This window comes from Mirounga angustirostris, unplaced genomic scaffold (assembly GCF_029215605.1).
Source record: "Mirounga angustirostris isolate CCGP_5_RB_7025 unplaced genomic scaffold, mMirAng1.0.hap1 SCAF_7, whole genome shotgun sequence".
NCBI lineage: Eukaryota > Metazoa > Chordata > Mammalia > Carnivora > Phocidae > Mirounga > Mirounga angustirostris.
In genome coordinates this window covers 103,868,125-103,896,095 of record NW_026991715.1, presented here as the reverse complement: position 1 = coordinate 103,896,095, position 27,971 = coordinate 103,868,125, and the positions used below count along the sequence as shown (strand labels likewise).

The 27,971-nt window shown below is 43.1% G+C and overlaps 2 long non-coding RNA genes across 2 annotated transcripts in view; both read left to right on the top strand.

Annotated features, from left to right (window-relative positions):
• Window positions 1-485: 485 nt before the first annotated feature.
• Window positions 486-27,971, top strand: part of LOC135365415 (uncharacterized) — a 155,200-nt gene continuing 127,714 nt past the window's right edge. The window contains exon 1 of the long non-coding RNA XR_010413228.1: window positions 486-725. This is a non-coding gene — a long non-coding RNA (uncharacterized LOC135365415). The remainder of the gene's footprint in view (window positions 726-27,971) is intronic.
• Window positions 13,252-24,532, top strand: LOC135365416 (uncharacterized). Its single transcript, XR_010413229.1, has 3 exons — window positions 13,252-17,311; window positions 21,801-21,865; window positions 23,795-24,532. It is a non-coding gene; the product is annotated as an uncharacterized LOC135365416 (long non-coding RNA).

The following is a 27,971-nucleotide window of genomic DNA, read 5'->3' as shown; positions in this document are numbered from 1 at the left end:
AAGAAAAAGAACTTTCTGCCTGGTCCTCACTCTTTCTGATTCTTTTTTTTTTTTTTTCTCTTTTCTTTATTTCTTTTAAAATAAATGTCTGCACACATGTTATTTATTTATTTTTGGTTAACGTTAAATTGAGGTTTTGACCGAAACTCAGCCTGCACATACTTGAAAAGCCATCAGGCTTGTTGGGCCGCGGATAAAGGTCTTGGGATTTCCCCATGGGGCTGCGGAGAGTACAGACAGGAAGCCCAGGACCGAGCGCCTGACCAGAACTTCCTCGGGGGAGGCTGGAGCAGAGCACGGCATCCTGCTCAGAACTCTCCAGAGTGCTCAGGCCAGAGCACTGCTCTGCTCCCAGGGGCATGCTGGAAGAGGGACCCCAGCCCTGACTCGTGGGTCCAGACCCAGCAGACAGCAGGAGGCTGAAGCCTCCCCCAGGGAGAGGCTGACACTCTCAGGCTGGAACCTTACATTCTGGCCCAACCTCTCTCCCCCCAACCCCCCCCTCTGCGCTGAGGAGGGAATTGAGAAGGGACTTTCCAGAGAGCGTTTGCGTGCAGGGTGTGGAAATGGAATAAAAGCATATGCAAATAGGCCTTTGCGTGCCTTCCTCTACTCCAGTGAGCAAGAGCCTTTCTCCAGAAAGATGCTCTTGCTCCAAGACACTTGACAGCTCTCTTCCTTCCCTGGACGGTGGTGGCAGCGCCGAGTGGAGTGGTAAAACCTGGGTAGGAAGCCATGCCCAAGGGGAGGGCTGGATGGACAGGCGGAAGGAGCAAAATGAGGGAGGGGAGAACCGGCCGCTGAATTGGAAAAGATAAAGTCAAATGAAATTTTAGGAGCTCTCTGTGAGTGTGAGCTGGGAAAAATAATCATTGCAAGCTGATTTATTATGTACTGATCTTCTGTCTGAGAGGCAGCAGGCTTTGTACAGTGGATTATTGCCGAGTAAATGGCACATTAAACATATAATCAAGATGTTTAAGGCATATTGAATGACATTAGAGTTAAAATAGGTGAGACTCTTGTCCTGGTCTATAAATATAAAAATATCAGTGGTTTGGAGATATTTCCAGTGCTTTAGTTAAGCTGTAGCTCCAGTTCCAAAAGGAAAGTATTTTTAACCTTTTGTTAGTTTCAGGGTGGGGTAGGGTGGGGTTGGGAAGTGGCATAGAACCTATACGGATCATAAAACAATATGCTTTAAACCCCGGCGTTGCAGACTGTGGCCTCTGCCTAGCAAGTCATAAACTTTCTTGCCGTGACTGTAGCGTGTAAATATTGCACGGTACCTATGAGGTGATCTGGGGGCTTAGGGAGTGGCAGATTATGTATGGCTGCTGTATTTTGTTTGTTGTTTCCTATTCTTGATCTCATTCAGTCTTTGGATATAAAAGTTTTTCTTTAATCTTTTTTTTACATTACTGGGCAAGTAGTGTAGCTCTTCTTTCTCGAAAGCTTAATTCTGTATTATTGTATTTTCTTGTCATTTGGGACCTTCACATTCAGTGCCCATTATTTCATTAGACTGCTGGGGCTTGCACTTGGTTTTGCCCCAAACCCTTCTGATGGCAGTGCTGGGCTGACATTTGCCCCCAAGTTGTTGATGATGGGTTTTTGAACAGAACAAATTTCTCTTCAGTTGTTTGTTTTTAATGAAAACCACCTTGTTCTCCTTATGCATTGTAGTCCTCAGGACAGAGTGTAGCACCAGGCCAGAGCTCTTTATGGTTGGAACTCAACGAGGGAGAGGAAGGTAGAAACCTTGACTTTGGGGTTTGCTCAGACTGCTTGGAATTGCTTGGGTTGTTAATGTGTGGGGTAGGTAGTGGTGGAGTCTTCTCTTGGGATTCCACCAGGCCCAGGTATGGGATGGGGCGTGGTGCTGGCTGGAAGGCCACTGATGCTTCTTGGTCATCCTGTCTTTGAATTCCTATCACCCCCCCTTTTTCTGAGGCCTCTTTGGGAATTCAGGGTAGTCTCATCTTCTCAGTGTGGGCCTTCGGGTTAAATCTGTAGCAAATACTTGTTTCCTCTGGCTGTCAGGAATTTATAATCTTGGGTGTGGTCCCTAAAAGCCAGCTTTGGGGTACTTTTTGGATTCAAAGGTGAGTCTTCCCACTAGTTGTTCTATAATCTGGCAAAAGTTCCTTACTTTGGTCCTGGCTTCAGTCTTAATAATAATGATAATGATAATAATAATAATAATAAATTAAAAATTTTTTAACAATAACTAATGAAGTATTTTTATGATTTACAATTTGCAAAGCATTTTCATAGGTCATGTAATTCTTCCATAAAATTTGTAAGGTTAGTAGAGACAAGTAGAATTAGCACATAATGGGAGCTTATTTAAATATTTGTTGAATGGATCAGTTATAACCATTTTACTGCTAAGGAAATTGAGACTCAAAGAGGTCAAGTGACCTACTCAAGGCCCCACTGCCCAGGAGGGACTCAAACTCACATCTTCTGACTTTTTTTATTCCAGACCAGCTCTGATATAATAGTGTTTTTATTTTATTTTATTTTTTAAAAGATTTTATTTATTTATTTGACACAGAGAGAGACAGCAAGAGAGATAACACAGCAGGGGGAGTGGGAAAGGGAGAAGCAGGCTTCCCACCGAGCAGGGAGCCCAATGCGGGGCTTGATCCCAGGACCCTGGGATCATGACCTGAGCCGAAGGTAGACACTTAACCAATTGAGCCACCCAGGCGCCCCTGATATAGCAGTGTTTTACATGCTATTTGTTGTCCTTTCTCCAGGAAAGTGTTTTTGATTCTCTAAAAAAAAGATTCTGGGAAAATGTAAATGGATGGCTATACTCTCAAAGGGGTGACAGAGCCTTGCCTGTACTTCTGTGTACATGTTTCTTAGGTTCCTTCCTCTGCCAGAAATGTATATCCTTCAGGACATGACTATTTGGATACATACCTTATTGGAAGATAAGAACACAAGGTCATGTCAAAAAAACGACTGTCTTGGATTTTTCCTATTTCTTGGACTTTCAGGCATTATACTGCATAGATCTAAAACTACTACCAGAGTTTTGGATGTGCGGCTGAACAATTTTCTCTAGCTTTGTGTCTTGCAGTCCTGGGAAGAGTCCCGCAGTGCTATCATTTGGGCGGGGGCTGGTGTTCAGGGAACAGCAGTTGTCTGGCCCTATAGTAGTTGCTACAGCTGCTCCCACTGCTGGGGGAAATGTCACTTTGATCAGCTCAGATATTAGAATAATAAGAAAAGAACCCCTTGTTCTACCAAAGCCGAGACTTCGGCTGTGGGGTTGTGCCCATGCACCAGTAACATTCCATCTGCTTGCCAGGGACTTCCTTCAACCCCGTGAATACCAGGAGCAGAGAGGAGGAAGAATTTCCCTCCTAAGTCTAAAGCTAATTAGAGAGGAATGCCAGTGGGTATCCGCCTAAGGGCCTTTCCCTTTGACTTCTGTAACTGGAGACTCAAAGCGTTGGCTAAGAGATTTCTCCCAGAGGAAAGCTGCAAAAACCATTTGGATTACTTCTTAACTGAACTGATACTCCCCCCGCCACCCAACATGCAATGGTATCACCACCTAGGTGGTCTCAGACTTGCCAGTCTGTTTCTTAATGGTTTCTGCGCCTTGTTTAGGAAAGCCTTTCTCAAGTGAAGGTTATAAGGATTTCTTCTGACACTTATGAAGCTTTATAGTTTTAGTTGTTATTGCATTATTTATTTATAGTTAGCTCTTTTATCCGTCTGAAGTGTATTTTTGATATGGTGTGAGACCTGATGTTAATTATTTCCTTTATGGATGTCAGTTTTTCCCCTCTGCTGTCTTTTTTTTTTTTTTAATAACTTTTTAACTTTGGGATAGTTTTAGAATTACAGAGAAGTTGCATAGATAGTACAGAGAGTTCCTATATATCCCTCTCAGCTGCTTTTTGATTTGAAAGGATATTTTTGCCTGGTCCTAAATTCCTACATATACACAGATGTCTTTCTAGAATCTCACTTTTATTCTATTGATGCGTTTACTATTTTTGTCCCAATATCACATGTTTAATTAATATTATTTCCAGAGAGTTCATAGCTTTTGGTAGGGAATCTGAGATCTCACAGGGCTTTTAAGGGGTCACATTCAGACTTCAGGCAGGGGAGGGATTAGTAACCCTGTTTATGGATGTTGCTGCTGCTGAGGGGACTGGCCAGGAAAGAGCACATGCATCTCGCTGGTACATAGGGAGGGAGGTCATCATTAGTGACCTGCCCCTTGTACAGAATGCCCTATTCTCTGAGCACAAGCCTTGGACACAGTGGCAAGGATGAGGCTCTGGAGTAGGGATTCTCCTCAGTACTGTTGACATTTGGGGACTGGTAATTCTTTTTTTTTTTAAGATTTTTTATATTTTACAGAGAGAGCGCAGGAGAGAGCACAAGCAGGGAGAGCAGCAGAGGGAGAGAGAGAAGCAGGCTCCCTGCTGAGCAGGGATCCCTATGCGGGTCTTGATCCCAGGACCCTGGGATCATGACCTGAACCGAAGGCAGACGCTAAACGGACTGAGCCACCCACGTGCCATGGGGACTGGTAATTCCTGGCTATGGGACTATCGTGTGCATTGTGTAGGATGTTTAGCAGCATCCTTGGCCTCTACCTGCCAGATACCACTGGCACCCTTGACTACTCAAGACAATCAAAATTTTCTGCAGACATTGCAAGTATGCTTAGGTGTCACCACCCCCCCAACCCCTGCAGTGATTGAGAAGCACCTCTCTGAAGTCAAGCTATGTGAGAGTTGAACCCTGGCCCTACTAGGAGGCCCTAGCCATGTGCCTCCATTTCCTCCCGTGTAAACTGCAGATGCAAATTATAATGGCGCCTGTCTCCTAGGATGGTCCTGAGGACCAATGGAACAAATACACATGAAGCACTCAGAACAGACCCTGGTAGGACAGCCCCTAGCTCAATGTTAGCTATTACTATTATTTTAAAAAGTCCTTTATATTTGATCTCATGCCTAATAACCACACAGACTTCCACTAATCCCTCCCCTGCCTGAAGTCTGAATGTGACCCCTTAAAAGCCCTGTGTGATTTTTCTACTACCTCCATATCTTCTCCACCATGGAGCAACTGTGTTGAAATGGACGGTATTTGCCAAAAAAATTACATGTCTTCGTTAATGAAATGGAACTCTATTTTCAGAGTTCCGTGACTGCTAATTAATCAACTCCCATGATAAACTCCTCTGAGCTGCGTGTGAATTTTATTTGCAGCCCCAGAAGAGCAATTCCAGTTAGTTAACAGGCTTTTAAGTGACAGTCCAGCTCTGTGAGCAGCAGAAAAGCCCAGAAATGATTTTCTAAGCAAGGTGGTAATGACAGTGGGAAGAGAGAAATCTGGGATAAGGAGAAGACTGAGGATTTACATGATTCATTCACTGGATGGCTTCGGGAATGCTGTGTTCATTTTCCGTCGAAAGGCACCATCATCTTGCAAGGCAGAGGGGGATGGATGGAAGATGTGCCTTCCTGCAGTTCATGTCACTTAGTTGCCCACCCCCCTTCTTTTTTTCGTAGCAGTAGCTTTTGTGACACCATAATGTTTGCTATTAAGCTTGCCTGAGAACTCGTCTTGTGGGGATGATTATTTTTAGTGTTTAAGACGATCTGGCTGACACGGAGTTTTGGGCTGTCTCTGCCTTTGTCCAAAGAGCTCACTTCCTCAAGTGAAACCAGGATTTGGTTTGAGAGAGAGGAGAGAGGAATGTCCTGGCCTGGGCTGGAGGGGCAGAAGGCTGGAGAAGGCTCATTAGTTTGATGACTTTGGTGAGGCTTGGTTAATTCACTTTGCCAGGGCAGCTGGCTGATTGGCAGCCTAGGTCCTGAAATTGAAATGACTAGGCTGAAAATTCCAGTTCTTTTAACTTGCTGACTGTGCTGTCTTGGGCAAGTCACAAAACCTTTTCTCCTCTATGGAATACTTTTGATCATAGTACCTACCTTGTAGCTTCGTTGTGAATTTGAAATGAGACACATAAGTACTTCATACATCTAAGCTATTATGGTAATTGTTATGATGTTTATTTATTTGAGTGTCGCTGGGCACTGTGCAAGGGGTGGGGAGGCTACATCCAGGGCAAATATGACATTTTGTGCCTCTCCAGGGAAATACACACTAGAATTTGGAGTGTTTTGACAGGTAAACCTTGAAAGCTGGGGAGTGGGAGGGAGTCAGAGAAGTCTCCAGAGATGGTACCTTAGTAACCACAAAGGCATGGACCTTAGACATGGGCAGAGCCTGTACACAGGGGGACAGATAATCAAGGTCATGGACACAGGGGCATGGAGCTTTGAATTCTTTTTCCCCGAAATAGAAGAAATTACCAAATTTGAAGTGGATAGGCTGGAAGACCAGAGAGAAAAGAATTGTCCACTTTTGCTGTATGAATCCGGCCATCAGACAGTTTCTGCAGACTTGAAGCGTATTTTATATTAGGCTAGGCTCTGTTTCCTGGCTGACTGGGCCCCAGAGCCTAGAGGTGCTGGGCACCTGATACATGGCTGTGATTATTTGTTCGGGGAGTTGTGTTCTGGTAGGTCTCTTTTCTCATTGCAAGAACTTGCCTCATGGTCATCAGTGGATTTTGTTTTGCACAGAGGACTAGGGAAGTTCAACACTAATGGATAACCCTGCAGTTTTTTACTGGCAAAGACTTGTTGACCCTGTTTCTTTAATATTGCCATGTGTGTTCCAGCTTTCCTCCTAAGGCTATGAGCAGAGATCTAAATGAGATAATTATGCAGACTATTTAAAAACTTTTTAAAAATAAAGTGCTATGTAAGGAACTATTTTTTTTTTTTTTTTTTTAGAGTGAGCATATAAAGCAATATGGATGCATCTCCTTTACACCTTTTGGGAGTGAACTGGAAGACAAGGATTAATTTAGCTTTGAAAGAATTTTAGATTTGTAAAGTTATAATAGATTAGTAGCTCTCCTAAAAGCCTCACATACTGAAAATGCATTCCTTTATTCTAACCCTATATAGCAAGAGCAGAATGCTACAGTAGTAATTTTGTTTGGCAGGATTATATTTGTAAGAACTGCTGGGTTAGTTTTTATTTTTCCCCTCAAATGGTGAGGAAAATACATAAGAGAGAAGGGGATGAATTCTTGGAAATAGAAGTGAATAACTCTACTATCATAATGCACCAAGACCAAGTCAGGTGAGAGATTTCTTTTCATAGGATAAATTATACATTTGCCCAACAGAGTTACACAATGGAACTCAGTCTTAGAAAAGAATTTAACTTTTTATTGATTGAATACAATTCAGTTTTCCTGGGCTCTACACTGGGGAAATGCTAACAGTGGAGAAAACAGTAGTGTTGATAAGTGTAAATGGTCAATGGTTAAAAATCCTTTGTATTGTTTTTGGTTTCTATTTTCTGACTACAAATCTCATGAAGTTGACAAAATGGCTCATAGTGCAGAGTACATTCTGGTAAATAGGAGGCAATTACTTTTCTGAGTTTCTCTGTCCCATTCTCCATTGTGGCTGAGAAATGATTCTGGCTGTACAGTTTAAGTTCATTTTGACCTGGCTGCATGAGCAGCCCAGGAGCGAACTACTGCCTTGCTGGAGATGCACACTCTGAGGAACCTGAGGTTGGAGGGTCTGGGTGACTCTGTCAGGCAGAGCTTCTGATATCCCCTGTTCATGCAGTGCAGTAACTGTTCAGAGCGCCTGTAGGGAGATTGTCTGGAAGTTACAGTGGTCTTCAAAATAAGAATGTGCTGGTTGGGCAGATGGTGGGAGAGTGGGGACAAGAGATAATCTTTCCATGGGCAGAGAGGAGTCGTTAGTTATAAGAAAAGCCTAGAATTTATTACAGTATAATTACTCAAGAAATGTTTTCTAATCATCTACCATGTGCAATGCACTGCTGTTATGAGGTGGGGCTAAAGAGGTTGAAAATATCATACCTGTCTCTGAGAAAGTCATTGTCTCACCAGACTTGCACTGATGTATTCAAGACCTTGCAGGCTCCAGTGTTAAATTGTGTGATTAGGTAATGGATACGCAGGACTATTTCTTGCCCTCTTCCCAAATTTTGCCACACCAGCCCAGAATATTTAAAAAGTGCACTGGGCATCCCATTGCTTCCCTGCTTCCTCTGTCTTCTATTAGAGTCAACTCCAAATTCCTAAGCAAGGCTGATGTGAAGGGCTGCCTGGACCACCCTTACTTCCACGCCATCCCTAATCTTGTTATTGGCTCCAGCAGAGGGGCCCCAGCCCGTCCCCACTTGTGCCTGGTCACATCCTATCTCAGAGTGAATATTCTGTTCCCTCTGCCTCAACGCCCTTTTACCTGATCCTCACCAGACCACAGCCTGTTTATCTTTCAGAATTTCTTCTTCTTCTTTTTTTCAAGACTTTGTTTTTTAGGTAATCTTTAAACCCAACATGGGGCTTGAACTCACAGCCCCAAGATCAAGAGTTGCATGCTCTACTAACTAAGCCAGCCAGGTGCCCCCACGATTTCTTCTTAATGTCACTTCTTCCTAACCAAGAGGTTCTTCATGGGATCTTGTGCTTTTCCACTGGTGGCGCTGCTCACATTTGAGCTCATTTGTTTTGTATGATTGTTCCTGAGATCTTGGTCTCTCCTGTTATTTGGTGATCTCCATGGGGTCAAAGGCAAGGTCCATGTTCCTCTTGCTTCCTGCTGTATCTCCAGCATTTGACCCAGGGCCTGACATCGAGCAGGTGCTCGGTAAATGAATGACGATGAATAAATGAACAAATGAATGAATGATGGATGGATGTTGTGGAAGGAGAGATTCCCCTGGGCTGATGCAGTTGTCCTTTCAAAGCAAATGGTCTCTCCTACTAGGGCATTTGGCATGTTGTACTAAATGTCCCATTTGTCTGCCCTCATGTACCCATAAGCTCCTAGAGGACAAGGGTTGGATCATAACAATCTTTTTATCTTCAGAGTGTGGCTCACATAGAAACTCAATGATGGTTTGTGGGATGAAGGATGCATTGTGCATGAATGGAGGGGGACTTATCTGGGTTTTAAAGCATGCTTGGGGGTGAGAGGAAGATGGAGGAAAAGTGAATTGAAGCATCCAAAATAGCAGTAAGACTTGGGAGGCAAACAAGATTAGGGTTAAGGAAAAAAGCTGAAAACCTGAATTAGAAAAGTACTGGGTAGCCACCAGACATGGCTTGACAGGATGTACTCATACTACAGATTGGAGGGTTGGGGTGGAGAAGTCACTTGGAATTTCCCCAGCTGAACTTAATGTCTGTCTTTCAGCTTGCTGTTCACCTCATGAACTTTAGCCATTCAACAAATATTCATCAAGCACCCATTCCATGCATTCCCAGTGGGGGAAATATGCCCCCCGAGCATAGAAATTGGCTATTTGGGGGGTGAAAAAAATCTTGTTGTTTTTATATATGAAGCATAGACGTACATATAGCACATAAACAGTGTACAGTCTGTGGTATTAAAATTTCATAGTGGGGGTGATTAGGACAATATGTCTAAGAAGGCTCTTTCAGGGGATGGTAATGAAAAAGAGTTCTCAGGTTGAGAACCGACGGACTCTGCACTAAGCATTATCTGGTCAAAGTGCACACTCCCATGGCATTTTCATTCTCGTGAGGCAGATAGATAACAAACAAATAAGTAACCAGAACTATGCCAGAATAAGAGATGTTATGAAGAAAAAAAGCAAGGCAAGGGGATGGAGCACATGGGAGTGAGGGTGGGCATGTTTGTGGTTATTTTAGCTTGGGGGTCAGATGATCCTTATGAGGTGACACTTGAGTCTGAAAGAAGGGAGAGGTGAACATGACAAATATTTGGAGGAAGAGCATTTCAGGAAAAGGCAATAACCTGGGGGGAATCGAAACAGCAAGGAAGCCACCTGTGTGGGAGTGGATGAGTGAGGGATGGTAGGAAATGAGCCTGGAGATGGGAGGGGTCAGATCACACAGGTCCGCTGGCCATGCTAAGGGGTCTGGACTTTGCTCTGAGTGGGAAGGAAGCCGTTGGAGAGCTTTATTCAGGAAGTGGCATGATCTGATTTACCTGCTGATAAGATTCCTCTGGCTGCTCTTTGGGGGTAGACTGTAGAGGCAGGAGTGGAATGGGGCAGCAAGGAGGTGGTTGCTGGGGTTTAGGTGGCAGGTGATAGGGTCTTGGGTGAAGGTGAGGGGTCAGGGTCCTGTGTGCTGTGAAGGAAGAGCTCTCGGGATTTGCAGAAGGTTGAATGGTGGGTGTGAAAGAAATGAGTCAGATATGCCACAGTTTTAGCCTTGGCCCCTGGGTTCCATTTACTGAGCCAAGTGGACTGTAGGAGGAGGGTGTCTTCCTAGGGGCCAGTCTTAGAGTGAGGTCTTCCTTCCACCAGCTGCTGGCCCCTCCTACGGTTCCTTATTTTTCATCTCTATACGTTGCCACCTTATTTTCCTTTAGGGAAGGAACTTTTGAAAATTTTTATTTATTTATTTTTAAAACTTCTCCAAGAGGCAGGCAGTGGGGCAGAATGGTTAAAGTGTTAGTTGGTGGGGCGCCAGGGTGGCCCAGTCGGTTAAGCATCTGACTCTTGGTTTCAGCTCAGGTCGTGATTTCAGGGTCATGAGATTGAGCCCCCTCTCAGGCTCTATACTCAGCACAGAGCCTGTTTGAGATTCTCTCCCTTTCCTTCTGCCCTGCACACTCCCCGCCTCCAACTCTCTCTCAAATAATAAAATGAATAAAATCTTTAAAAAAGTGTGTGCTAGGGTGAGTGTTTTAACTGCTTACCTTCTAGTCTTACTTCCCTTTTTCTTCCTCTTCTTCCCCCTTCTTGATTTTTTTTTTTTCTTGTCAAGTAGAGATGGCAACAGTATCTACTTCCTATGGCTTGTGAGAGTGAAGTGAGATTTGCATGTGAAGTGGCTTGTGTGGGTCTGGCAAACAGTTGTCAATTGGCAGTTATTATGTTGCATGGCTCCCCCCTTCCCATTAGATTTTTGGGCTGCTGGCTCTCGTATCTCAAGGTCATCCATGTTGGAGCACGTTAGGGTGAAGGTATCACTTTTTCTCCTTCCATGTCTTGGTTTTCCTTTACATAAAAGGGGGAAGCAAGACTTAAGAGATGAAACAGTGGAGTCCCTCCAATGCAGGTATGTACATTGTTTATTGCATTGTATTCTTTTATTTATTTATTTATTTATTTATTTATTTATTTATTTATTTATTTGAGAGAGAGAGAGAATGAGAGACAGCAAGCACATGAGAGGGGGGAGGGTCAGAGGGAGGAGCAGGCTCCCTGCCGAGCAGGGAGCCCGATGCGGGACTCGATCCCGGGACTCCAAGATCATGACCTGAGCCGAAGGCAGTCGCTTAACCAACTGAGCCACCCAGGCACCCTATTGCATTGTATTCTAAGTATAAAAGGCTACATTTAGTTGAGGGTGATAGAGAAGCCATTGCATGCCATCCAGGGAAGCAAGTGCCCAGTGGATCATCCTGAGTAGGCGGAATTGATGCTACAGCAGGAGCAGTACAAGACGTGTATATAGTAATCACCAAATTGTGTGGACCCAATCAGAATAAAAATGCCTGGAGCTCTGGCTTAGGGCCATGGATGAATGGAGCATGAAGCCTGGCATGGAACAGGAGTGGAAGACACAGGTGTAGCACGGTGACAGATATAAACAAATGTATAGAAGTATAAACAGAGATGAAAATAAGTGGCTGCCTCTTTCCTTCTCTGTATTTGTGACAGACTTTGTTAATCCATCACATCATTCAGTCCTGATTTTGATATAAAACTACTGTTTATTGAATGTTTACTGCATGCCAGGCACTGTGTTCTAGAAACATCACCTGGCTTACTCCCAGCAACCCAGTGACCTAGATCTATTATTATCCTAATAGAACAGGTGAGAAAAGTGGTCTCAGAGAGGTCAGTCACTTGTCCAGGATCACGCAGCTGGACAGGGGCCGAGCTGGGATTACAACCCTGTCAGCCAAACTCAAAAGCCTGTTCTCGAATTATTTTGTGTTACTACCTCTAGATATGCCCAAATGCTACCTCAGAATCTTTCTCCCTGGTAAATTCATTCTCATCTGCTTCCTTAAGATTTTGAGATTCAGGTTCATATTACAGTTGACGTTCATTTATTGGTTTCATTCATTCGTTCACTAATTAAACAATAGTTTTGTGCATCTACCATATACCAGGCACAGTGTTAGGTGCTAAGGATTCAGTAGTGAGTAGGACATAATCCCTGCTCAGGGCTCTAGTTAGTGGAAGGATCACTTCTTGTTTACGACTCTCAGTGGGGAGGAAGACTCAGAATTGGTATGATTTGGGACTAACATAGTGCCTCCTTCCCTGCATTGAACCAGAAAGTTTCCCAATTGATGATGGAAATCAGCAACAATCTGAAATATGAATTATGATGCCCCAGCATGCACCCTGGACCAAAATTGGGCCAGGCGTCACCTTTTTCTGACTTGACTGATTAAGCTATTTGATCTTGGGCTTCTATTATAATTCATGGTCAAGCAATGCTTTCTCATGCATTGTTCACTTTGCTCCTTCCAGCATCTGATTAGAAAGAGGAGGTCTCTGATGTGCAGAGAAGTTATGTGACTTGCCTACTTCTTACAGTGGTAGGAGACAAGCTGGGACTAGAACCCGCTTCTAACTTCTAGCTCCTTGTTTTTATTATCTCATCATGCTAACATCTTGATGTCTTTACACTTTGTTTCCCATCTATAAAATAAGGAAATTAAGTCACATGATCTCTAAAACTAACTTCCTTCTTTCCTTCCTTAACTCTGGAGTACCTACCATGATCCAGACATTATACTAAAGCAGGAAGTAATATTATGGAAAATGCACACACACACACACACACCCATCAAGAAAGTTAAAAGACAACCCACAGAATGGGAAAAAATGTTTCCAAATCGTGTATATGGGACTTGTATCCAGAACATAGAAGGAATTGTTACAATGCAACAAAAAAGACGACCCACTTAAGAAGTTGGCAAAGGAGGGCGCCTGGGTGGCTCAGTTGGTTAAGTGACTGCCTTCGGCTCAGGTCATGATCCTGGAGTCCCGGGATCAAGTCCCGCATCGGGCTCCCTGCTCGGCAGGGAGTCTGCTTCTCCCTCTGACCCTCCTCCCTCTCATGCTCTCTGTCTCTCATTCTCTCTGTCTCAAATAAATAAAATAAAATCTTTAAAAAAAAAAAAAAGTTGGCAAAGGATCTGAATACACATTTTTTCCCTTTTTTTTTTTTTAAGATTTTATTTATTTATTTTGACAGAGAGAGAGAGACAATGAGAGAGGGAACACAGCAGGGGAGTGGGAGAGGGAGAAGCAGGCTTCCCACTGAGCAGAGAGCCCACATGGGGCTCGATCCCAGGACCCTGGGATCATGACCTGAGCTGAAGGCAGATGCTTAATGACTGAGCCACCCAAGGGCCCCTGAATACACAGGGACATACAAATGGCCAGTAAGCACATGAAAAGATACTCAACATCATTAACTATCAGGGAGATGCAAATCAAAACCACGGTGAGATACCACTTCACACCCAGTAGGATGGCTATGATCAAAAGAAAGAGAATAACAAATATTGGTAAGGATGTGGAGAAACTGAAACCTCATACACTGCTAGCAGAGTTGTAAAATAGTGCGGCCACTTTGGAAAACAGTCTGGCAGTTCCTCAAAAGGTCAATCATAGAGTTACCACATGACCCAGCAATTCTACTCCTAGGTGTATACCCAAGAGACATGAAAACATATGTCTACACAGAAGATTGTACACAAGTGTTCACAGAAGCTTTATGCATAATAGGCAAAAAATGGAAACAACCCAAATGCCCATCAATTGATGGGCAGATATACAAAATGTGGCATATCCATGCAATGGAATATTATCCATTCATAGAAAGGAAATGAAGTCCTCATACATGCTAAAACACAGATAAACTTTGAAAACATCATGCTAAGTAAAAGAAGTCAGCCACAATAAGGAAATCACTTATTGTATGGTTTCATTTATTTAAAATGCACAGAATAGGCAAATCTTTAGAGACAGAAAATAGATTAGTGATTGCCTAGGGCTGGGGGAAATGGGGAGTGGCTGTTAATGGGTATTAGGTTTATTTTGGGGATGATGAAAGTGTTCTAACAATTATGTTGATGGTTGCGTTCTCTGTGAATATACTGAAAACCAATGTAAATAAGTGAATAGTATGGAATGTGAATTATATCTCGATAAAGCTATTATATATATGTTAAAAACCCTAGCATGGTCTCTGCCCTTGTGGAAAACATAATCTTTCTGGGAAGATAAATATTAATCAAATAATTATACAGAGAGATTTATAGTTACAAATTATGATAAGTGCTATGAAAGGAACGAACTGGATATTATGAAAGAGAATAGCAGGAGGCTAATGGGGGTTAGCGAAGAGGTATTAGAAAAACTGCAGCATTCAGGTGCTCCAGCAGAGATCCCCAAATAGCACTGGCTTAGAAGAGGCAAATGTTTAATTCTCACTGGTGTGGTAGTGCAGGTGTAACCAGTCTAGGGCTCATATGGAAACCCTACAATTTTTAAGGATCTTCTAACCTGTTGCTCTTTTTCTCCCTTGGAGCGGCTCTCCACCATGTCTACAGTCTAAGCAGTGAGAAGGAGAAAAGGGGCACAGGAAGGCTCATCACTTCTGCTCAGAGCCAGAACTCAGTCACACAAGACTGGGGTGTACTGGGTGTTCATGTGCCCAGACTAAATTCTGGGGTTCTATTACTGAAAGGGGGGACAAACAGAGGTTGGGTGAACGGTTAGCAGTCTTTGCCATAGATGGCCTCTCTGAGGAAGTGACATTGAAGGTGAGAACCTAAGGATGAGTTGCTGTTAAAGAGAGGGAAGAGTTTTGCAGGCAAAGGGGATGACGTGTGTCAGGGACAGGAAGCAGGAAGGACCAGCTATAGTGTTTAATGCTGTTTAATGGAGTGTGTGTCTACCACAACCGTCCCTCCCAATGCTTAGAACTTATGAGTGCTGTGACTTGACCGGGGTTCACCTGCCTTTTCTCTCTCGTATCTTACAGGGCTGGGGCTGGCCAGGACTGCAAGGAGGGGGGCTTCGTGCTGACTCCAGAAGGCCGGTGTGTATCCTCAGCTTTGAGAACTGAATTCCATGGGTTGTGTCAGTGTCAGACCTGTGAAGTTCAGTTCTTCAGCTGGGATATCTCTGTCATCATGGACTTAGGGATCCTGCAGACAGCAGACCCAAGGGTGGCCGAAGAATTTGGAAGACTGGAGACAGAAGGGCAAAGTCTCAGACTCTGAAGGAATGGGGAGGGGGGCTCATGGGAAAAGCACTCATTTAATTGTGAGAAAACTTGAGTTCTATGCTGAGCAGGGTTCCAGCTAGCTAAATGAATGCTCTCTGCAAGTCATTCTGGTTATGGCTACTGCCATAGTTTACATATATTGATTACTTATGGCAATCCAGGTGCTGTACTAAGTGCTTTACCTGCTGTTAGAGGAGACTCTTGGGGAAAGTCACGAACGAAGCTTGAGACACCTAGCACTGCCATGCAATGGTATTTTTCCCTCTTTATGGGATCAGACAGAATTAATAGAATGTTACAGTCATTCTTTAGCATGGACTGCTGAGAGAACTAGTCTCTCTTAAAGATGAGAATTATGGGTACATCCCTCTTATGGTCCCCCTGTCCCTTTACTTGAATCTCTACTTCCTTGCCTTCTATAAATACATTAGGGATACATTGTGTCTTTATATTCCAAGCAAGGCAAAAAGAGGTTGTAATTAGATTTTACCAGGATCCCTAGTTTCTCCCAGGGAAAAGGGATACAGAGGTTTTGAAGGCTCCCTCCATTTCCTGGCGTGGTTAGCTATATTTTGTGGGTCAAGATCTTCTGTTGTCTTCCTCTGTCACCAAGTCAGTTAGGTCTATTCTGAGGCTCAGATTTGCTATGACGATGATGACAATTTCTACCTTTAGGCAAAGGGCTGGGACTGTATAAGTAATATCTGGACTTTCATTAGGTTTTATATCTGATGGGGAATAAAGAGTGTTCTTCATCTCTTGGAAACTCATCTTTGATTCATTGCTGTCTGTTGGTGTGCTGAAGTGTCCATCTCTTTATAGCCTACAGAATGAAAGTGTGGTCTGGCCCGGAGAGGAGAGACACGCACAAAGCATGTGCATTCTCATACCGGCTTCTCAGTGACACTGAGTCAGCGATACTTCTTGTAATCACACCAAGCCTCATTTGGAAAATAGGGACAAAGTAGCAAAAGGATATTGTATAAAAATGTGTAACTACATTCATGGATGTAAAGGGGTGCTTGGTTCTTATGAAAGCCCCCTGGCATGGGTGTGGAGCCTGTGTGTGCTCTCTGGGCTATACCGATCATCTCAAGAACCTCTCCCACCCCTCTCACCCTGCCCACTTCCGCCCTTTACTTACTAGACTCTTGGTCAGTGACTCATTCTTGGACCAGAACATTGGTGAAGCTCAACTGTGACCAGAGATCAGTGTCCTTAGACCTAGACTGCTGGACAAAATCCAGAATTTACACCAGAAGCTCTACATGCTCTGGGTTTCAGAGCATCTGTGCTGTGAACACGAACTTAGACCCAGAACTCTGATTTGCTACAAAAGTCTCATCCTTACTAGAGATGAACTCTTCTTAAAGCAAACCTGAGAAATGAAATATGGAATACACACAGACACATACACACGTGTGTGCACACACATGCATTGAAAAATAGCATGATAGGTCTGTGAGTAGTGGGTAAATATTCACTATATATAAACTGTTTCATTTCCTAATTTGTATTAAGATTCCATTAAGTAATACATATCCCGAGGAGTTTTGAGGTTTTATTTGTTTTGTCAAAACATATTTTATATAAGTAGAAAAAGCAGGTCACAAAATAACTTAGATTATATGATTCAATTTATGTAAAATTATAAATGTATATAGGAATATGTGCTTTGAAAGATGTACATGCGTTTATTAACAGGGATCATCTCTGGGATGGTGGGAATTGAGATGGGTTTTCTATTCTTTGTATTTTTCTCTATTGTTTGATTCTTATACTGAGCATATTTAATTAAAATAATGAAGTTATTGAAGGAAATTTCACACACAATTGTGATGAATCTAGACAGTGCTAATGTTGTGCATTTGTTGGAAGTTAAGTTGCAGAGGTGTGCCACGGAAGAGGAGAGAGAGGTTCTTGATGTGTTCAGTGAAGAAGGTAAGCATAGTCCCATATACAGTGATTTTTTTCCAAGAGGAGCTGTGTGTGTGTGTGTGTGTGTGTGTGTATGTATGTGTGAGTTCAGTAGATTATGGGTGGAAAGGTAGCAGGTGATTTTCTTTTCTGTCCAAATAAGAAAAAAAAAGAACCCTCAATGTATGCACTGCTTTCCAAGAATCCATCCACAGTGTAAACCGGTAGTTTTTCAAAGTGTGTTTCCTGAACAAGCAACATTAGTATCACCTGAGAACTTGTTAGAAATGCAAATTCTCAAGCTCCACCCAAGACCTACTGAATAAGAAACTCTGGGAGTGGGGCGCAGCCAATTTCTGTTTTAACAAGCCCCTTGGCTGACTGATGCACACTGAGGTTTTCGAATCATGGGTGTCAGTCAAGGGACATCCCCACTCCATTCCACAGGAACGCAGCTGATGTTGATGCAAAAGATGCTGTCCCGTTCCTACATGTGTGTATACAGGTATTCTGCAAAACTTATCTCCGAGAGATGAACAGCAGGAGCACAGAATCTCAAGATCCTTACCAATGATCTTTCCAGGAGTGAATAGATCTCTAAGTTTTTAAGCTACAAACTTTAAGTGCATGAAATCACCAGAAGAAGTGGTTAATTAAGGCAGATTTCTGGGTCATTCCCCTGACCTATAGACTTGGCATCTCCAGGGTACTGCCATTTTAACCATCACCCCAAAGGCTCCCATCAAGGAAGTTCTAGGAAGACACTGAGCTTTTAAAGGCTTTTCAAACTTCTTTCTTTCTCACTTTTCCATATATCTTATGTTTCTTCTTCCCATTTTCTCCTTTCCCTCCTGCCGTGATTGATGGGATCTCAGAAGCAGATTCATCATCCTTTCTGCTCTGTGCTCAGGAGAGAACAGGTCAGATGCTCCTGGAGAGGTGCCTTGGGAGTAATAATAGTAATGGAAGTATTGATTTGCCATCCTCAAATAACAGGGGAAGGTCATGATTTATCAGCTCACGTTAATGAAACACAATGGGAAGCTGGACACGCTGCTCAATAGCTGCTGCCTATTCGTGCTGCGTGGCTGTGGAGACACGTGATTCAGGAACATAGTGGCTTCCCAAATTCTCCCAGTAGTCAAATCTTGGTTAGTTAAGGTGCAGATTCCTGTTTAAGGTTCTCCAGAAAAGTGGTATCTCTCTATATGGATGATAGATAGATAGATGATAAGGGATTGGCTCCTGTTGATTATGGAGAGTGGCAATTCCCAAGATCTGCAAGGTGAGTCAGCAAGCTGGAGACCTAGGAGTCTGAGTCTAGAGGCCTAAGAACCATGAGAACCAAGGTGTAGCTCTAGTCCAAAGGAGCTTGAGAATTTACATTTCTAACAAGTTCTAGTCTGAAGGCTCAAGATCGAAAGAACTGGTGTTTCAGTTTGAGTCTGAAAGCAGGGAGAAACCAATGTTCAAGTTCAAGAAGTCAAGGAGAAGGAATTCCCTCTTACTCCCAGGAGGTCAGCATTTTTGTTTCTTTCAGACTTTTTTTTTTTAAGGTTTTATTTTTATTTATTTGAAATAGAGAGAGAGTAAGAGGGCACAAGCAGAGGGCAGAGGAAGAGGGAGGAGCAACCTCCCCACTGAGCAAGAAGCCCGATGCGGGGCTTGATCCCAGGACCCCAGGATCATTACCGGAGTTGAAGGCAGACGCTTAACCAACTGAGCCACCCAGGCGCCCCTCATTCAGGCTTTCAACCGATTGGATGAGGCCCACACACATTAGGGAGGACGATCTGCTTTTCTTAGTTTACCAATCCCAATATTAGTCACATCTATAAACCTCCCCACAGACACACCCAGCATAATGTTTGACCAAATATCTGGGGACCCTGTGGCTCAGTTAAGTAGACACATAAAATTAACCTTCACAATTTCTTTTTCACATATATATTTTTCACATCTAGACTCTCTTGCTCTCTTTCTTTGATAGTATTTCAGAAAGGTAGCTCAGAGCTTGGGTGTCTGGGTGCTTAAAGAGTCTCGAAAAATGCTCTGGGGGGGTGAATAGAGAACCAGCCATCTTGCTCAGTTGGCCTTTGCTCTTTGTAGTGCTAAGGTGTTTTGGGAACAGTTTTTGAAGACGGTATCTTGCTCCTATCTCCTGGGGCAGCTCTTTGAAGTAGAGGAGCTAACTTTGATTATTCTTCAGAAAGTACAGACAATATAATCACAACTTTCCTATAGTAGGTGTTTACAGGTGCCTTATATATAAGGGAAGATATTATCTCTACTTTCTTTTTTTTTTTTTTAAAGATTTTATTTATTTATTTGAGAGAGAGAATGAGATAGAGAGAACACGAGGTGGGGAGGGTCAGAGGGAGAAGCAGACTCCCTGCCAAGCAGGGAGCCCGACGCAGGACTCGATCCAGGGACTCCAGGATCATGACCTGAGCCGAAGGCAGTCGCTTAACCAACTGAGCCACCCAGGCGCCCATTATCTCTACTTTCTAGAGGAGAAAGCTGAAGCTCAGGGAAGTTATATACTTTGCTTAAATTTCACACACTGTTTAGTGCCGCAGCCAGGATGTTAAGGCTGTCTAATCAGAGCCCATGTTTTTTACCAAAGTTTGAACTGGGCTTTACAGTTTAGGAAACACTTGAACACGCATCATCTTTGTGGAGCACGGCATTTCCCAGTGAAGTAGATATAATCATAATTTTAGAGATGGGAAAATGTTTTCAAAAGGTTATGTAACTTTTCTGCTCCCTATGTCATACAGCAGTAACTGTTGAAGCTGGGCCTCAAATCCAAAATTTCTATAATAAAAAGATAATTTTTATTTAAAAAATTCATAGGAATACACACAAACTTAGAAGGAAGGAAAGAAAAAAAATCCCCTGCCTCTGTTTCTCCAATGTGACTAAAAGGAGACCAGTATACATTGAAGCCCACTCTGACTTATTCCATTGCCTCTGTCTCTGGTAAGCAGGAGTGAGCCTTTTATACAGGACCAATTTCACCCTCTGGTGCACAGTCATACTTTAAAATATGTTAAAATTACCAATATGTTGGTAGCTTTTAAGAAACCATAATGTATTTTTGCTCTGGGTCTGTGATGCTACTAAGACTGGTCAGATTCCATTTGTCTCTGGGCAACGAATGTGTTTCTTTGTTTTAAAAACAAAATTATTTTTCTTATTAAATAAATAATATGAGTTCACTGCAAAGAATTTTGAACATGCAAAATAACCATAAAAAATTTGTATTGCACAATGATTATGGTGTTTCCCCCCCACCCCGGAAATTTGGAAAGTGCAGAAAATCATAAAGGAGAAAAAAGTTATCTATAAGTTCAGAGATTGCCATTTTGGGTTGTTTCCTTTCATTTTCACTGTTTCTAAAAATACAATTTGGATCATCCCTTAAATGTAATTTGTGTGTCTGTGTGTTCTGTTTTTTGTTATTTTACATTTTATCATAAGGATTTCCCCATATCCTTCTGTGGTCTTTACTGTACATCTTAAATGGCTGCATATATAGTTCATGGAGTGAATGTGCCTTCGTTTACATGATCATTTCTCTATTACTGGACATTTAGGCCCTGCACCTCCTGACTCCTAATCTCCCACATTCATCTATCTATCTATCTATCTATCTATCTATCTATCTATCTATCTATCTATCTATCTCTCTATCTATGCCACACACCTGTCTCTATTTCCTTTTAGCTTTTTGCTTACATTGATTCAGGCATTGTGATGGCATTAGGAGTATAAAAAAATGCCTAGTAGCTTATTCATCAATACATAATGGTGCTAGTGTTCAGGATTTAATATGGGCCAAGCTCTATTTCAAGACTTTGAATACATTCTCATTAAAGCTTCTGCCTCTCACAATAGTAGATACTGTTGTTATTCCTATTATGCAGATGAGAACACAGAGGCACAGAGAGGTTAAGATAAGTATCAGAAAGGGTCCTTGGGTGGTGCAGTCAGTTAAGTGTCTGACCCTTGGTTTTGGCTCAGGTCATGATTTCATGGATCGTGAAGTTGTACCCTGTTTTGCTCCATGCTCAGAGGGGAGTCTGCTTGAAGATTCTCTCCCTCTGCCTTTCTCCCCCCTCTCAAATAGATAGATAAATCTTTAGAAAAAAAAAAGTATCAGAAGGCACTCGTTTGTTTTGAGCAAGACATCTAGCTCACAGAGTCTTATGCAAATAGGCATTTGTTTTTTCTCATCTAGTCTGAATATGGGCATTTATTAACATTGGTTTGGAGGCTCAGTGACATCAAGACTGCCGTCACTGTAGTCTTGCTCTCCCATGCCTCTTGGTTTTAAAATGGCTGTGATGGCTCTGGACATTCCATCCCACTTGAGGGCAGGAAGAGTGGAACAGTTGGTGCTGACTGTTCAGCACCTTTTATCAGAAAAGCACATTTTCTTCCCAGAACTCCTTCCTTCGCCCAGCAGAATTCCACTCATGACTCATTGTGTTATATGTGACCACTGCAGATTGCAGAAGACGCTGAAACTTTTCCAACCTGTGGAGTGGAAGTTGACTAGAAGAGAGGGATTTGGTAAGGACCATTGGGTCAGCCAACCAACAGTAGTCCCCACAACATACTTGCCAAGGTTAAGTGTTTGTCTTATTTGACCCAAGAGCCTATCTCATACAGGGGCTAGCACCCATCAGCTGGGAATTGCTGTTTCTCACATCTCTGGCCCAGACCAGAAGTGGCCCAGAGCCTGGCAAACCTCATCTCTCATTGACTACAACACCATCTAACACATGCTAACATTTTTCATCAGTATTAGTGTCACTGCAAAGTGCCGTTAAAATAGAAGTGGTTTCATACATTATTTAGCTGCACTGTGTCCACCGAGTCATTCTTTTGCTGAAGAGCTGTCTCCTTGGCATTTATAAACTGGGTAAAAATCTACAGCTCACTGGGTTCGTATCCTCAGGTTGTGGTAGAAGGAGAGGAGGATCCGTGAGCTGTTTGGGCTGAAAAAATCTCCTTTCAGCCCTGGGCACGATAATTAAATGCCTGGTTGCAGGTGAGCCGTGTGAACAGTACATATTCTGCAGATGATGGCTATACCTCACTTCATGAAAATACAGCATTATTGAATTAGTAGGGGCCCCCCAAAGTATCATTTATGAACACCTTTCAGTTGTGGTTCATTCTAGAGCAGAAGTCTAAAGTAGCAATTTGCAGGAATGTTGTGTTCAGGGCCAGGGCGGGGGTGAGTGACATGGCTGGGATGCCAAGTTGAAGGAGGTGCTTGCCTTCTCGCAGTCATGCAGCACCTCCCCCGCCCCAGCTTTGTTTCACCCTCACTAGCTGCTATAATTTAGAAATTGGAAAAATTATGCAACAAAGATTTTTTGATCATTTCTATGTGCTAGGTACTCTTCTAGTCACTATACAGTGATATAGCAATGAATAAAATTGTCATTACTATCCTTATGGTGCTAACATTGTTGTCAAGGAGAGATTTTGTATAGAAATCTAGGTTTCTGGCTTCTTTTTTTTTTTAAAGATTTTATTTATTTATTTGAGAGAGAGAGACTGAGAGAGCACATGAGAGGGCGGAGGGTCGGGAGGGTCACAGGGAGAAGCAGACTCCCTGCCGAGCAGGGAGTCCGATGCGGGACTCGATCCCGGGACTCCAGGATCATGACCTGAGCTGAAGGCAGTCGCTTAACCAACTGAGCCACCCAGGTGCCCGGTTTCTGGCTTCTTGAAGTATCAGAAGAACTGGCAACTCTGGACTGGCTTTTCTTCATGACAACTATCACTGGGATCCGGGGAGCTGGCTCCTCCTTTTCTAGATGTGGCATGAGCCCTGTAGTTCATCCTACTCCCCACCACTCCCCATTGTCATTTGATGCTCAGTGTTCCCATGGAGAGCATACCACTATGATGATGATGATGATTGATGATGATGATGATGATGATGATGATGGCCATATTGCAGATGAGGAGACTGAGGCTCAAAGAGGTAAAGTGATGGGCCCGAGGTTTTCTAGCTATAGATGGTGGAGTGGGATCTGAGCCCACTTCTATGTGATGTCAGAGGTTGAAGATTTTGCTCCTGTGCAGAGCAGTGATTCAGGAGGCAGGAACACAGAAATATCACCAAGCAAAACATGCAGCCCATATAAGATCAAATTAGAGAGGTGTGTTAGCAGGAAACAGATGGCACCCTCAAATTAGGATAACTCAAGCAGAGTTTCATAAAGAAGCTATTTACAAAGACGTGGGCAGGGTGTAGGGAAACCACAAGGCATAGCTCAGAACCTCAGATTAGTAATAGCGGGGCTCCATTACCACTGCTATGGCAAATGAGGGGGTGGGTTACTGGGATTGGGGAAATAGGACTATTCACTGAGAACTCCAAATGAAGCCAGCACTTGGGGACCCAAAAGGGAGGGAACTTGGAGAATAAACCTCCGAATCTCACCAAGTGCTCTCTACTTCTTCTTGTTGATCTCTTGCCAGTGCCAGACCCAACTGGAAGTCAGAGGGCCAGGAGCCCATTGATGCACTTGGGCAGGTCAGCCTCTGGGGCCACAAAGCAGGATGCGGAAGAGAGGAGAGTGGCTCGAGAGGAGCAAACGAAGGCATCTAGCACAAGGGGCAAGCCAAAGCCAGTTAAGAAGTTAAGATGACTGAATTCAAGGTCCAGCTTTGATGGTGTTGGGGAAACAGCAGCTCTTCCTCATTCTCTTTCCCTGGCAGCCTTGGTCAGCAACCTCCTCTACCAGAAAAATTAATTCCATGTCAGAGATTCCTCAAGTTTGTAACATGTAGCTTGAGACTTTTATCTTGATGACTTCCCAAATGGACAAAAGGCTGAACCATGGAGGGTGGTGGTACCCTCTTCCAGCTTTTCAGAGGATTGGCAGAACACATTGAACCCTACCTGTAGGAAGCTTTATTTTAAAACGTCTAAGACAGGTCTGTCTGTTTTAAAATTTCTTCTCTAAAATCTATTCAGCTTAATCCTCCTTGTCAAAAACTGTGTATCCTGCTAAACTGAGCCATAAATTACCACCACTAAAAATCATTTGCTTGCTTGCTTTAAGAATTCTCAGTTTCTGGGGCGCCTGGGTGGCTCAGTTGGTTGGGCGACTGCCTTCGGCTCGGGTCATGATCCTGGAGTCCCGGGATCGAGTCCCGCATCGGGCTCCCTGCTCGGCGGGGAGCCTGCTTCTCCCTCTGACCCTCCCCCCTCTCATGTGCTCTCTGTCTCTCTCATTCTCTCTGTCTCAAATAAATAAATAAAATCTTTAAAAAAAAAAAAAGAATTCTCAGTTTCTGAAATCAACTGGACCATGGCTTTGGATTTTTAGTAGAGGTTTTTATGAGTATTCCTTTCAGCATAAGTAACTGTAACAAAATCAGGAGCACTTTAGGGGACACTTTGATATTCAAATCGTTTATAAACCTAGTATACCTGGCTCAGAAAAAATGTGCTTCTGAGAATACATGGGGTGGGGGTGGGGGTGGGGGTGGGGGTGGGTGGGGAGGGACAGAGTTGCTGGGTAAGAACACTCATAAGAGGAGCATGGCATCATAATTAATTTAGGGAATAGTGTGACACCATGGTACCTACAGCCTCCCTCTTTTTGGGGGGAGGCTGTTAACAGAACCCCAGGATCATTCAGAGCAGACAAGTCATGTGCCTCAAAGAGGGTTGGCTTTTCCAGTCCCAGGGAGCAAATCATTTGTCCATTCTGAGCTCAATGACCTCATCACATTTATTAGCCATTGGATTAGCAGGGGGCAAAGAATGCAATTCTGACTAACAGGATGTGAGAAATCTGCTGTGGATGCTTCTAGAATACGTTCTTCTTGATGCTAAAAAGAGTGACATAGGAAGAGAGCCTCTTTTTTCACTGGGTATTATCATAGCTGCTTGGGATGCCTAGAGCAGTGGCAACCAGTTAATGATGTATACGGGGCCAGGTGGCATGCTGAGGATGGAGGGCACAAAGATGCCTTAGGACATCATAAGTCAGTCAATCACTGAGGTAACCGACCCTGGTGCTCTTCTACCTCATGTCTGTGTATGTGAGACAGTGTGTTTCTTGTATTATTGCCACACAGACAGGAGGCTCAGATCTTTATGCATCACACAGATGCATGACATTCAGGAGTTGAAGGGGAAGATGAACTGATGATTTTTTTTTAAATTTAATTTAATTTTATTATGTTATGTTAGTCACCATACAATACATCATTAGTTTTTGATGTAGTGATCCACAATTCATTATTTTCGTATAACACCCAGAACTGATGATTTTTTTAAAAAAGATTTTATTTTATTTATTTGAGGGAGAGAGAGAGAGAGAGAGTGAGTGAAGGGAGAGGCAGAGGGAGAGAATCTCAAGCAGACTCTGTGCAGAGTGCGGAGCCCAATGCGGGGCTCGATCCCACGACCCTGAGATCATGACCTGAGCTGAAATCAAGAGTTGGATGCTCATTTAGCTGAGCCACCCAGGTGTCCCAGGAACTGATGATTCTGACACATTGTTTTCCTAAATTTTTTTTGATTCCAAAAATAATATACAAATGTAAAAATTCAATCAAAATGGAAATATTAAGAATAGAAACTAGAAGTCTCCTATAATTCTTCACCTCCTACCTCCACACATTAATGTAATGTTAAGAAAATAAGATCAGAATAGTCATACTTAACATCTTGGATGTCTTTTGTATGAATACATGTAGATCTACCTCCTTTTTAATTAACTGCGTAATATTACAAATATGGATATATCATACTTTTAAAGACCTAATATAGGTGCTTTTAAATAATGTGACCCATGGGTAACTGTATTCATGAACCCCCAATCTCTGCCATCAGTTATCAACAGCAAGTTTTGCTGTCACTCAGAGAGGCACGCTCAGGGAGAAGCTATGTGGCCCAGCAGAAGGGGCAAAGGATCTAGGTCAGGCAGATTGGGGCTGGGATTCAGCCCTATGACACACCAGCTGTGTGATCTTGGAAAGTCATTAAACACTTTATGCCTCAGTTTTCTAATCCCTAATAAAAGGGGGGGGGGCAGATAATAAAACGTACCTCTTGAAATTGTTGTAAGGGTTAGAAATAATGTATGAAAGCACCTATCACCCAGCATGGTTGTTCAATGAACAACAGCTATTATTCTAAGAAAGGAGCCTCCTCCATGAAATAGTTTAACTATTTTTGGTTATCCTCACTGTGGATGCAACAGACAAATACCCACATGCACTTGGGAATCTAAAATAATTTTCTGAAATTATTGAGCAGTTGTCCCCCAAACGGTGAAAAGTAGGTCCATCCATGAAAGCAAACAATTGAAACTCTCCACTGTGTTAGTCCTATGCAGAAGATGGCATAAACATTTAATCTCCATTTCATGGGCAGAGGCTTGCAGACAGAGTGTGAGCAATTTATCAAATAGGCTGGAAAAAGACATCATTCATAGTAAGATCTCAGTGGGCTGGAGTGACAGGCTAAATTAAACAAGGTGAGCTTTGTTAAGGAAAAATGTAAAATTTAACTGTTTGGTTTCTTTCTTTTTTTGGTATAATATGGAATGGGAGAAATGTGATTTAATAGCAGGTATGAAAAAGCCTTAGGGGTTTTATGTGGCTGAAGTTCAATGTGAAGTCAGGATGTGATCCATCCGTCTAAACAAACAAATGTGATCTTAGCCCTCATAAAGAGAAGTAGCAAATTCATAATGAGGAAGGTGATGCCTCCACTTACTTTGTCCACATCAGATCACATGGTCTAACACTAAAATGGCAAGTAACGGACATATAGGCTGAGGCTTTTTTTTTTTTTTGCATGCCCATGGCAAATAAAACTCATTACTCATATTGCATGGAGTTCAGCTGTAACCTCTGAGTCCGTCTCAACATAGTTTGTAAAGCAGCCAATATTTTTTGAGTGCAGTTGGCATGCAAAATGAAATGTATTGGTAGCCAGCAGACGGCAGGCTACTCCTATGATCTTCTAGGGGGCAGCCCATACTTCTGTCATATGGTCCAACCTTTTACCAACCACAACACATTGGATATGGACCCAAGGGCTGCCGATCTACAGGCTGCATTGAAGAGCTTTATCCAAACCATAACGAGCTCGCCCAATCTGATGATTTCTTTGGGGAATTTGAACTTAGGGGGGTGGGTGGGAAGAACAAAGCAGGCAGCTGGTAACAGGCCCAGAAGCTCAAATGTTCATGGAGAGAGGCAGTGCTAGAGGCCAAGAGGGGGGATAAGGAACAGAAGAAAACCGAAGCAAGAATGAGGAAGCAGAAGCTATGAGGTGGAGACAATCTACAAGGGGAGAGGAGATAAAGAAGGAGTGGCAGCTGCAGGAACAGTGGAAGAAGAGGCAGAGAGCTAGACAAAATCGGGAGACAGATTTCAGGGCAACAGAAAGGAGACTTTGCAAGCAGGTAAGGGTGGGTGGAGATTGGTTTGGGCCGGGTGGAGAGTGAGCTGCTCATCCCTTGTGGTATTCAAGGAGGGGCTGCATGACCGTCAGTTGGTAGATATTGCAGAGGGTTGCGAGGTCCGCAGGAGAGAGAAGAGGAGATTGAAAGGGGAAGTGTGAATTAGGAAGGCTCTGTAAATCAGGAACAGCTATTGAGGCCTGGCATCCTAGGTCTCTCATTGCCAT